This window comes from Lampris incognitus, chromosome 21 (assembly GCF_029633865.1).
Source record: "Lampris incognitus isolate fLamInc1 chromosome 21, fLamInc1.hap2, whole genome shotgun sequence".
In the NCBI taxonomy this organism is placed as follows: Eukaryota; Metazoa; Chordata; class Actinopteri; order Lampriformes; family Lampridae; genus Lampris; species Lampris incognitus.
In genome coordinates, this window is record NC_079231.1 from 6,047,075 (window position 1) to 6,059,729 (window position 12,655).

Sequence of the window (12,655 nt, forward strand, 5' to 3'; positions counted from 1 at the left end):
CGATTGACCTTTCGCAAAGTCCCGCCCCCCTTAGTTACTGTTGCTATGCCCGTCAAGCATTTCAGAACTATCCAGGAAGTAGCTGGAAAACACCGAAACATGAAGGAAGAAATCAGCGCATTGTGTGGGTAAAAGTAACTGTAATAATACGTTAGCTGTATTAGCTATCAATAATAGCTAGTAGCTAGCTTAGCTTGGAGCAGACAGGTATTTTTGTTGGTTTTGGGTGGATTAAGCTGGCCATGGGGGTCTGCTATACTGCCAAATCTATTGCCCACATTGCGCTTCTTGCGTTCTGGGTTTCGGGAAGGGAAAGAAAATGACACCCCCTCCAAACTTTTCAGATATCTAGTATCCGATTTGCAGATCCCATAGGCACACCGTTTCAGCATTTTGTTGTGCGTTTGAAAGCTTGACGGACCGTTGCTAAGGTAGGATTGGACAAGCACCGTTCTGGGGCGGGACTTTGCGAAAGGTCAATTGGCCGCTTCCTGTGGTCGGTCGGGGCGCCTCTTCAGGGTGGGAGGGGGAACTGGGGGGAATAGCGTGATCATCCCACGCGCTACATCCCCCTGGCGGAACTCCTCACTGTCAGTTGAAAAGAAGCGGTTGGCAACTCCACATGTATCAGGAGAAGCATGTGGTAGTCTGCAGCCCTCCCCAGATTGGCAGAGGAGGTGGAGCAGCGACCAGGGCGGCTCGGAAGAGTGGGGTAATTGGCCAAGTACAATTGGGGGAAAAAGGGGGGGGGGGTTAGGGTTAGGTTGAGGTTTAGGTTAAGCGTCCTGGTGTTGTATCGAACTCTGTCTAGGGGGAAACAGATCTTGACAGGGAAACATGTTTCGATACAACAACCGGGGATGTGAGAGGGTTCCAAACCGACATTCAGTAGGCATTCTTTCTGCTGGATCAGTAAGTAAAACAACCTGCCTACTTATTAATACTACCGGATGTTTTACTCTGCCTTTATCATAGCACTGAGATCGGGGTTTCTAGTTCAAATTAGGATTCTTACGGTCGTTTCTTGCTCTGGACAGTAGCCCGGCTGCACATAAACGGAAAGCAAGCTGGTTGTCTTTGCGACAGCGGCGCAGACAATAAAAAGATTTGGAAACGCCGGTGGAGGGGGTTGAAAAGTTGTCTACAGCTGCTTTAAGATATTATATCCAGGCTGATGCATAAGTTTAGTTTAATCACGTAATGTCATACAAAACCTGTTAGAGCAGCTCTCCACTAAAAGCGTTCATATTCGGCTTGTTAAAATGCTGTTTTTAAGATGAATTAACTGTTAGGTAACTTAAGGTGCATATCCTTATCTCATGATAAATCTCCCACGGTCAGTTCTTGCTGTGTAACTGATTCTTGAAACAAGACCATAAGATATTTCTGCGACTTTAAGACCATCATACTTGTCCAGATGATATCGTGTGGCACTGATTCTCTCGCTTCTCTCCTCTTTTCTCATACATTAAAGCTGGGATCAAACCAGTGCACTGCAAACCTGAACAATTCTGCTGGTCTTAAAAAAAAATCCCACAGAAATATCCTATAATGTTATTTGAAGAATCATTTATTCATCTAGAGCTGAGTATGTAAGATTATTCATCAATATTTAAGAGTATTCACCTTGGTTCAAGAGAGCTTCGCCAGCTGAAACATTTCACTGCACCGGGAGGATTAGTTTTCTTGTTACGGGGATTTGGCTGAATAATATCTCAGTTTTGACGTGGCATTTCTGTAGTGTGTATTTTGACATGAAGAAAACTCATGCGTGTCTTAGCCGACTGGTTTCCATAGCCACCCGTGCGCATCATGATGATTGAACAAAGTTGGAAACATGAATAATTGAACATCTCCCCCTCGGTGGTGGAGCCACGTGGGCAGCGCGAGACCGACGGGGTTTGTGGAGAAGCTCCATGTTACGGTTTCTGCATCTCAGCGGTTCAAGAATTGCTTGAATGTTGACACATGGAAGTATAGTGGTGTTTCAAGCTGATGTGTCACCGCAGCATCAAGTAAATGCATTTTGCTAACATCCGTTTTCACATTTTTACCGTTTTATTAGAGGGGACGAAGACTCAATCGACAGCCCCCCACCCCCCTTTTCTACCAATTGTATCCGGCCAATCACCCCACTCTTCCGAGCCGTCCCGGTCGCTGCTCCACCCCCTCTGCCGATCCGGGGAGGTCTGCAGACTACCACACGCCTCCTCTGATACATGTGGAGTCGCCAGCCGCTTCTTTTCACCTGACAGTGAGGAGTTTCACCGGGGGGACGTAGCGCGTGGGAGGATCACGCTATTCCCCCCAGTTCTCCCGACCGACCAGAGGAGGCGCCAGTGCAGCGACCAGGACACATACCCACATCCGGCTTCCCACCCGCAGACACGGCCGATTGTGTCTGGGGGGACGCCCGACCAAGCCGGAGGTAACACGGGGATTCGAACCGGCGAGCCCCATGTTGGTAGGCAACGGAACAGACCGCCACGCCACCCGCATACCCCCTGACAGCGGATTTTGAATATTACACTCTGACTGACTCTCGCATCCAGAATTGTCCTGATGTGCTGAACCCCGCCCGCGTGGTTCTTCATCCCGTTTAAATCAAACAGACATTAAGAATTGATTTTGAATGCGTTTTGAGTGAAGGCCGTACTCTGCTCCTCTAAAGAGTCAAAAAAAGAAGAAGAAAAGAAGAAGTCAGAATCCATGGTCTGTCAAGTCCACATAAGAGAAGGATTCTGACAGGATGGCACCGCGAGTGCCACCAAGGGAAAGCTGTGGATGAATGTTTCATCAGCCCTCCAAAAGAGAACTAAATAAATAAGTGTTTTAGCACCGCGGGGTTCTTTCACGCCGTTGACAGAAGCCCTGTAAGAGGATACAGATCCCAAACATGTCTATGTGTCGTGAGACAAAAACAAACAGGATGTGTCTTGACGCATGCGCAGTAATGCAGGTGAGCAAGTCGCAGGAAGGTGAATCGGTTCAATCCGGACACAACGTTTCCTGGGAGACACGGTCCATCACTCATCTGAGTGACCTCTTCGGTCTCTTCCCTGCCTTATAAACAATACAGTGGCATAACTGTATAAGGTGGGCTACCGCAGTCAGGTGAGACTGAAGAGGTCACCCAGATGAGTGATGGACCGTGTCTCCCAGGAAACGTTGTGTCCTGGTGAACTTATTCAGCTTTCATTGAAAAAAACAAACATGGAAAAACAAAAACACAGAAATAAACTGGCACAAGAGCGACCGAATGTAGGCCTCCTGTTCATAGACACTTTCTATAACAGATGATCTCCATCGCCGGTCTGCCTGTCTGTCTGTCTGTCTGTCTGTCTGTCTGTCTGTCTGTCTGTCTAACCAACTAGTTGTCTGTCTGTCTCTTTGACCAACTAGCTGTCTGTCTGTCTGGCCAACTAGCTGTCTGTCTGTCTGACCATCTAGCTGTCCGTCTGTCTGTCTGTTTGACATCTAGTGGTCTGTCTGTCTTGTTTGACCACCTAGCTGTCTGTCTGACCAACTAGCTGTCTGTCAGTCTGTTTGACCAACTAGCTGTCTGTCTGACCAACTAGCTGTCTGTCTGTTGGTCTGTCTGTAACCAACTAGCTGTCTGTCTGTCTGCCTGACCAACTAGTTGTCTGTCTGTCTCTTTGACCAACTAGCTGTCTGTCTGACCAACTAGCTGTCCGTCTGTCTGTCTGTTTGACAACTAGTGGTCTGTCTGTCTGCCTGTCTGACCAACTAGCTGTCTGTCTGTCTGTCTGACCAACTAGTTGTCTGTCTGTCTCTTTGACCAACTAGCTGTCTGTCTGTCTGACCATCTAGCTGTCCATCTGTCTGTCTGTTTGACATCTAGTGGTCTGTCTGTCTGTTTGTGTGTTTGACCAACTAGCTGTCTGTCTGACCAACTAGCTGTCTGTCTGTTGGTCTGTCTGTAACCAACTAGCTGTCTGTCTGTCTGTCTGTCTGACCAACTAGTTGTCTGTCTGTCTCTTTGACCAACTAGCTGTCTGTCTGTCTGTCTGACCAACTAGCTGTCCGTCTGTCTGTCTGTTTGACAACTAGTGGTTTGTCTGTCTGCCTGTCTGACCAACTAGCTGTCTGTCTGTCTGTCTGACCAACTAGTTGTCTGTCTGTCTCTTTGACCAACTAGCTGTCTGTCTTTCTGTCTGTCTGTTTGACCAACTAGCTGTCTGTCTGTCTGACCAACTAACTGTCTGTTGGTCTGTCTGCCTGACAACTAGCTGTCTGTCTGTCTGTCTGTCTGTCTTTCTGTCTATCTCTGTTCCTGTGTATGCCGTGCTGTAAGACAGTTGAGAAGCTGCGTTCAGCAGCGGTGTTGAATCAGTCTCTGAAATGAAACCTGCGAGTAGAAGGAAACAATAACTCGTATGCACGGTGGCAAAATTAAAGAGTTAAAACTCAGGTTGGAGAAAAATTGAAAATTCTTTTAATCTTCTTTTGCCCCAGTTGGGTTTGATTTACAAAAACAGTCACTGCTAACGTTCCCAGCCCACACAACCCTATTTACACTGAACAAGCTAGCCATCATCCCCTAACTTCTGTTTTTCTCTCACCCTCCTCCTCCTCCTCTTCCTCTGTTCCCTCCATCTGCCTCCCCGGCTGAGGCCTGGGCCGTAATTGCCTCGTATCATGTCAGTGTGTCTGTTCATCTTTCTCCCTCCAAATCACTCTGTATTTCTCACTCTGTATTTCTCTCTCCGGCTGTCTTCTCTAGCTAGCACACACACTCAGACATGGTCTCTCTCTCGCTGTCTCTCTCTGTCTCTCTTGCCGTCTCTCTATCTTGCTGTCTCTCTCTCTCTCTCTCTCTCTCTCTCTCTCTCTCTCTCTCTCTCTCTCTCTCTCTCTCTCTCTCTCTGTCTTGCTGTCTCTCTCTGTCTCTCTCTCTCTGTCTCACTCTCTCTCTCTCTCTGTCTTGCTGTCTCTCTCTCTCTCTGTCTCACTCTCTGTCTCTCTTGCTCTTTCTGTCTCTCTTTCTGTCTCAGTCTCTCTCTCTCTCTGTCTCACTCTCTCTCTGTCTTGCTGTCTCTCTCTCTGTCTTGCTGTCTCTCTGTCTCTCTCTCTGTCTCACTCTCTGTCTCTCTTGCTCTTTCTGTCTCTCTTTCTTTCTGTCTCAGTCTCTCTCTCTGTCTCTCTCTCTGTCTCACTCTCTGTCTCTCTCTCTGTCTCTCTCTCTCTGTCTTGCTGTCTCTCTCTGTCTCTCTCTGTCTCACTCTCTCTGTCTTGCTGTCTCTCTCTCTCTTTCTCTCTCTGTCTTGCTGTCTCTCTCTCTCTCTGTCTTGCTGTCTCTCTCTCTCTTTCTCTCTCTGTCTTGCTGTCTCTCTCTCTCTCTTGCTCTTTCTGTCTCTCTTTCTTTCTGTCTCAGTCTCTCTCTCAGTCTCTCTCTCTGTCTCACTCTCTGTCTCTCTCTCTCTGTCTTGCTGTCTCTCTCTGTCTCTCTCTGTCTCACTCTCTCTGTCTTGCTGTCTCTCTCTCTCTTTCTCTCTCTGTCTTGCTGTCTCTCTCTCTCTCTGTCTTGCTGTCTCTCTCTGTCTCTCTCTCTCTGTCTCACTCTCTGTCTCTTGCTCTTTCTGTCTCTCTCTCTTTCTGTCTCTGTCTCTCTCTCTCTCTCTCTTGCTGTCTCTCTCTCTCTGTCTCTCTCTCTGTCTTGCTGTCTCTCTCTCTCTCTGTCTCACTCTCTGTCTCTCTTGCTCTTTCTGTCTCTCTCTGTTTCTTTCCGTCTCTGTCTCACTCTCTTTGTCTCGCTTGCTCTCTGTCTCACTCTCTGTCTGTCCGTCTGTCTGTCTCTCTCCCTGTCTGTCTTTGCAACCCTCATCCATATCTCTGTGCATGGTGGTAGTCCTTGGATCTGTCTCCATGCATTTCTTCCAAGTTGTAGCATCACTCTCCCTCTCTGTTGTCCTCTGTGTTCTCTCTCCATACCAACGCGTTCTCTTTTCTCTTTTCCCCTCTGGCCCTTTTCTCAGCTTTCTCCCTCGTTCTCACTCCCATCTCTCTCTCTGTCTCTCTCTCGCTCTCTCTCTCTGGACTGTGACTCTTTTGTGGCCCGGGAGTGCTTGAAATATTGATGTGGGCGGTTGTCGCCATGCCTGTGTTTAGCCGTAATGAGGCCGGTCGGTGGAGGACTGCGTGGCGGCGGGAGAGAAGAGAATGTGCTGTTGGCTTGTAAAGCGGAGCGCTTATGGCGCCCGGTGCAAAAACAAACAGCGCTGGAGAAGGGAGGCATCTGCCAAGGCGCGGAGGGGAGAGAAAGCGAGGACAGCTTGAGATTCTGGATGACCTTCAAAGGGGGGGGGGGGGGGGGGAAGCAAGCTGTCGTGAAGACGTCAACAGGAGAGAGGAGTGATAAAAACCTCCAAACCGTGAGCCAAAGCCCGGCTCCCCTCGAGCGAAACGCGTACTTCATCCTTTATTGATGATGGAAGAGCGGCGCTGTCCACAATGCGGCTTTAAAGGGTGGAACGCGTCACCCACAGCCGTCATAATCCACAGTTTGCATCCCCTTTCATCCAGACTTGGGTACCTTTTTTTTTTTTACATTTCGCGTCGCTAATCTCGTTATGAAAGAACCCGTCACTTTAAATACGCGGCGCAGAGGACTCGGAGTCACGCGCCGCTCTGTCTTAGCTGGAGCGAGAACGGCGCCGGTTCACGGCCATCTTTCTCCTCTTTTTTAGACCGCCATCCAAAAAGCAGCTCGGTGTCCCCATCAGCCTCCTCCTGTGTTTACACATGGTGGCGAAACAATAGCGCCATCTCACAGCGAGGGGGCGCTGTGTGAAATGGAAACGCGTGTGCGCGCCTCCTTGCTGCGTGGCGGATGTGTACGTGCGTGTACGCGCGTCTGTGCAAGGGTGTGTGTGCGTGTACGTGTGCATGTATGTGTGCATGCATGTGTGTGCATATGTGTGTATGTGTGTGTGCATATGTGTGTATGTGTGTGGGCATGTGTGTGTATGTGTGTGGGCATGTGTGTATCAGGGTGTGTGCATATGTATGTGTGTGTGTGCATGTGTGTGTGCGTGCGAGTGTGCATGTGTGTGTGCATATGTAGGCATGTGTGTATCAGGGTGTGTGCATATGTATGTGTGTGTGTGCATATGTGTGTATGTGTGTGGGCATGTGTGTGTATGTGTGTGGGCATGTGTGTATCAGGGTGTGTGCATATGTATGTGTGTGTGTGCATGTGTGTGTGCGTGCGAGTGTGCATGTGTGTGTGCATATGTGGGCATGTGTGTATCAGGGTGTGTGCATATGTATGTGTGTGTGTGTGTGTGCGTGCATGTGTGTGTATGTGTGTGTGCGTATGTGTGTATGTGTGTGTGCATATGTGTGTATGTGTGTGGGCATGTTTGTATCAGGGTGTGTGCATATGTATGTGTGTGTGTGTGTGTGCGTGCATGTGTGTGTATGTGTGTGTGCGTATGTGTGTATGTGTGTGTGCATATGTGTGTATGTGTGTGGGCATGTGTGTATCAGGGTGTGTGCATATGTATGTGTGTGTGTGTGCATATGTGTGTATGTGTGTGGGCATGTGTGTATCAGGGTGTGTGCATATGTATGTGTGTGTGCATGTGTGTGTGCGTGCGTGCGAGTGTGTATGTGTGTGTGCATATGTGGGCATGTGTGTATCAGGGTGTGTGCATATGTATGTGTGTGTGTGCGTGCGTGCATGTGTGCGTGTGTGTGTGTGTGCGTGCGCGCTCTCATACACTATAGATGTGTGTGGATTCAGTTTAAAATAAAAAGCCCACAGAGTGAGTCGGTACCTGGGACTTCATTTCTTGGCAACCGTCTTCAGCCTGATCAAAACCACCGCAGACATGGAGATGGCTCTGTGTGTGTGTGTGTGTGTGTGTGTGTGTGTGTTTGGGGGGTGGGGGGGGGGAGTAATGAACTTAGAGGTGAGAACAAGCAGGACAGAGAGGCGGTGTAGGTGAAGGCCAGAAAGAGTGACGTGGGGCGGGGGGGGGCAGAGGATAAGACAGGGGGACTTGGAGGTGGGCAGAGGATGAGATAGGGGGAGTTGGAGGGGGGCAAAATGAGATGGGGGGGGGGGGTCGGGGGTTGAGACGTAGGACGCTTGAGGTAGCGACCGTCAGACAGCTTCTCCCCGGAGACCATCCGCACCACGCTTCAGTTTCGAGTCTGGCGTGTGGTGACGTGGGAGTGCTGGTTGTTGGGGGGGGGGGGGGGGGCTGACACGTCTCCCAAAACTGTCACAGCGTCAGCGCCGCCGCCCGTTAATAGGCGTTACGTGTGTCCGTGTGTGTGTGGCGTGGATTATCATCCGAGGTTTCCATGGTTTCCAGCACTGACACGAGACCTGTCGAACCTCTTTGTAGCGTTATGTCACACATGAAGCGGTCCTGGATGGCCGGCATTGATTTCATTAAGCGCCTCGCGCCGTTAAGAGGATCAAGTGAGATTTCTTCTTTTTTTTTTCCTTTCCGCAAGGATTATCTCTTGTGACAGGCTGGCAACGTTTGGACAGATTTCAGCAAACCCTGTCCCTTGTTAACTCTGCAAGTCTGTTGGAGGGAGGCAGAGAGATTTCCTTCCCTCCTCCCTCCATCCATCCATCCATCCCCCCCCCGGCTGAGTGGAACAGAGGGTTCCACCAGAACATATGGAGAGAGAGAGAGAGAGAGAGAGCTCTCTGACTTTTAATGGAGACAGGGTGGTACTGCTCAGCGTTCTCTGTTGTGGAACACATTGCTCCCATCGACACCTACAATTGATGATTGATTGATTGATTGGTCGATCAATCAATTGATTGGTTGATGGGTCGGTTGCATAATTGGTTGATTGTCGATCGATTGATTGACTGAAAATGATCGATTAATTGCTTAATTTGTTGACCGGTTGATTTATCTGTTGATTGATTGATTGACTGATTGGTTGATTGATTGATTGATTGATTGATTGATTGATTGATTGAGAAATGTTTGAATCGACTGTAAGATGCTCAAGCATCGCAAGCAACGCTCACCTGAATAAACCTTGGTTAGCTGATAACCGTAAAAAATATGAATACTTAATGACCATTGTTTTTGTCGTTTTCCTTAATTATACAAGCCAATTCAGATCAATTTTATTCAGTTCAGTTTATTATCATTATACTGTGAACCAAGTTGCACGTGCAGGGAAAGGCAGACTTGAGGAGTCCTGTACTGTACTGCTGTGCCAATGTACAGTGGTGTGTGTGTGTGTGTGTGTGTGTGTGTGTGTGTGTGTGTGTGTGTGTGTGTGTGTGTGTGTGTGTGTGTGCGTGCTCAGATTTTCTGGAACAATACTCAGCACAGTTTTATACATGGACTAGGCTAGTTGCAGTAAGCAGCCATCTGTCCTGGGTAGTAAAAGGGTGAAGCGCTAACTCTCCATCCCATGCTAACGTGCTAACATGTCCCAGCTGCAGCCGCTTTAACCGCTCGCTGCTGGAGTTTAGTTCAAACTTTACTTTCATTGATAGCAAAGTGCTCATATATTCAAGCCGAACATCGCTAGTATAGCTAGACATTCACTAAAGGTGGCCGCGGGAGGAGAGACAGCCGTCGCCTGAGAGACACCGTCAGGTTGACCACATGCGAGGCTGGCGTGGATAGAGAACGTGTGTCCAAACATTGAGCGGTGTGACTATTTGAGATATTTTCCAGTAGAGATGCACCCACGATGGGGTGAAACCGCTAAAGTAGAGTCACTTGATAGTAGATCGTTCTAGAAACAGGCTTCGTCGCACGGGTAGAAGGGCATTTACTGCGTCGTACACCGCTCTTAACTCTTTTTGGTGAAAATGAGATGTTCATAGCCAGCGCTAGACGAGATGGCTCGGATGGAGACTTGACAGGGAAAGCGACTGACCTACTTATCCTGTTGCAAGAGGGTTTTCCTGAAATGAAACACCGTCAAGTGTGCGTTCAGTTTCATTTTAAATTCAGACATCTCCAATACCCTCGTCCTCCTCGAGGCACTCGTCTCTGCCCTGACCTGATATTTACACCCAATCTCATAAACCGCCAAGTCAAGTATGCACCCCGCCCCCCGTGAGCTGAATCAATCAACAGCCTTTGACACCGATGTCTGACTCGCCTCTCCGCTTGACCTTTGACCTCCAAACTGAATCCGACAGCCAAAGCAAATACAGTAGTCCCACGGTTTACTTTTCCTCGCCCTGCTACTGCTCGGAGTTTAAATCGGTACACACACACACACAACACACACATACATACACGCACATAACACATACCACACACATCATCATCATCATCATCATCAGTGGCAGTCACTCGGGGTCGAGTATGACCGTCTTCCCTCCGGGTTCCTCTGGGTCCTCAGGTGGGTGTAGAGGCTGATCCTGGAGCCACCTGATGGGAGGACGCCTGTGCGTGACAGCTTTCAACGTGGCGTGGCTGATGCTCCTGCAGCCGCCACACGGTGCAGAGCAGGGTGGCCAGAGTCCAGGGGGGGGCCACCCTCTGTTGCAGCCTTCAGCCACCTTCACTGCCGTTGCAACCCGGAGACATCTCCCACAGCTCCACCATTAAGGTCTTTGTTGAATCGCGCTTCATCTGGAACCTCCCCCTTGACCCGTCCACCTTGGGGGACCCTCCAGGAGCCAAGCTCCGGACGGCACAGCTCTTGGGATCATTGCTACACACAAGCTTCTCTACCGCGGCACGATGGCGATCCAGGAGACACACACACACACACACTAACACTCAAATACACAGTCCGACCCTGATCAACGTCCCCGCACATGAGCGCCATAATGATCTGACACATCCTTTGAGCAAGGCAACAAGCCACTGAAGACAACCTGCTCAGCAAGTGCAGTTTAATTTGGCAGCAGACGCAGGGCACCGGGGAGCCGTGGTTAGCGGCCTCTTTAGACGCGGTATGACGCTCCTCGAGGCTTATGGGTGAGTTTATTCAGTATGAGGGCCGCTTAAGCAGGAGGGAGGGGAGAGGGGGAGGCAGGGAGTTAAGAGCGAGGACCCCGACATTGAGGAAGATGGGCACTCCAAGGAGGCACTGGTGTACAGCCCGGTGTCACCATGTGGCATCATCCTCCCGGTGTGTGTGTGTGTGTGTGTGTGTGTGTGTGTGTGTGTGTGTGTGTGTGTGTGTGTGTGTGTGTGTGCTCTCCCACAGATGAAGGTGAGGGAGAGCAGAAGGGAGGGAGCTGTGTGTATTTGTGCGTGTGTGTGTGTGTGTGTGTTGATGCGGTAAGTGTAATATTTACAGATGTAAATGGTAATTCACAGGGCATGTGTGTGTGTTTTGTTGTATGAATGTGTGGTTGTGTCGGCTTTATTTGCAGCATAAGTGTGCTTTCGCATTACTTTGAGTTGGACTTGGTGCACAACTCATGCAGAGACTTAATCAACGCTACACAACACGTAACCGTAAGAGAGTAAAAACCTAAAACCGTTGAAGCTAATATGAGTAAACACAGCAACGTGACTTTGGAGTGTACACAACCTGTGCAGTTGATGCACACGGGTGTTTTCTGTGTGGGGGGGAAATACTTGCAGGTATTTTGACAGTTTACAAAAACATGAAGAATACTGTGTGTGTACTGCAGAGCACCGCCTCACTGCAGCACTGACAAGGACACAACACACCGTTTAGACACACAAAGCTGTGTTTACATGTGCCCGCAACGTGTGTCCTTGTCTTTATGTGTGTGTGTGTGTGTGAGAGAGAGAAAGTTGTCTGTGTGAGTTTGAGTGTGTGTGTGTGTGTGAGTGTGTGTGTGTGAGTGTGTCACCAGGTGGCTTTGTCATGTAGAGTTGTCAGTGTGTTTGTTGTCGCGCTGCAGTGGCGCCCTGCGAGAAGTCGTTGCAAGAATGCTACGAGGAATAGATTTGATTTGCAAATACTGTGGGAAACACACACACACACACGTATAGCAACACACACACACACACACATATAGCAACACACACAGCGAGGGGTGGGCGCCCGGTGGGCTGATTTGCAAGTGAATAGGCTCGTTGCTTTGGCAGACTGGCAGGTTTTTGACAAAACGCTTCACGGGGAAAACAAGACGGCGTGCATCAAGGACACGGCGTTTACGGAGGCTGTCACACCTTCTGATCAGCGGGGCCGCCGGCTGGGGGCATGCCCCGCCCACAGCCGGCGGGGCATTAACATTCAACCCACTGTCCCGGTTGCTCCCACTGCCCCGCCGGGCGCTGTTTTACACAGTGTCTCAAGGTCATCTGTGTTTGTTCACACACTTCTGTGTGTTAACGTGTGTGTGTGTGTGTGTGTGTGTGTGTGTGTGTGTGTGTGTGCGTGTGTGTGTGTTTGTGTGTGTGTGTGTGTGTTTGTTTTCTCTATCCAGATGACAGATATTCCATCTGACTGTAAACGTCTCACGGGATTCAGAGCTTCAATGTCACCGCACACTTGAGTGTATCATTTTTCATGTTTAGGTTGTGTTTTGTTACCGCCTGCACCCTCCATTACCTCCGTGTGTGTGTGTGTGTGTGTGTTTGTGTGTGCATGTGTGTGTTGCTGTGTGTGTGTGTGTGTGCGTGCGCGTGTGTGTGTGTGTGTGTGTGTGTGTGTGGGGAAGGGTGTGCACCAAGGTTTTGGATAAAGCCAGCCAGTTATGATG

At 49.5% G+C, this 12,655-nt stretch overlaps 1 protein-coding gene across 1 annotated transcript in view; it reads left to right on the forward strand.

The window, feature by feature from the left end:
- Positions 1-12,655, forward strand: part of xirp2a (xin actin binding repeat containing 2a) — a 60,048-nt gene that overhangs the window by 16,359 nt on the left and 31,034 nt on the right. The window lies entirely within an intron of this gene.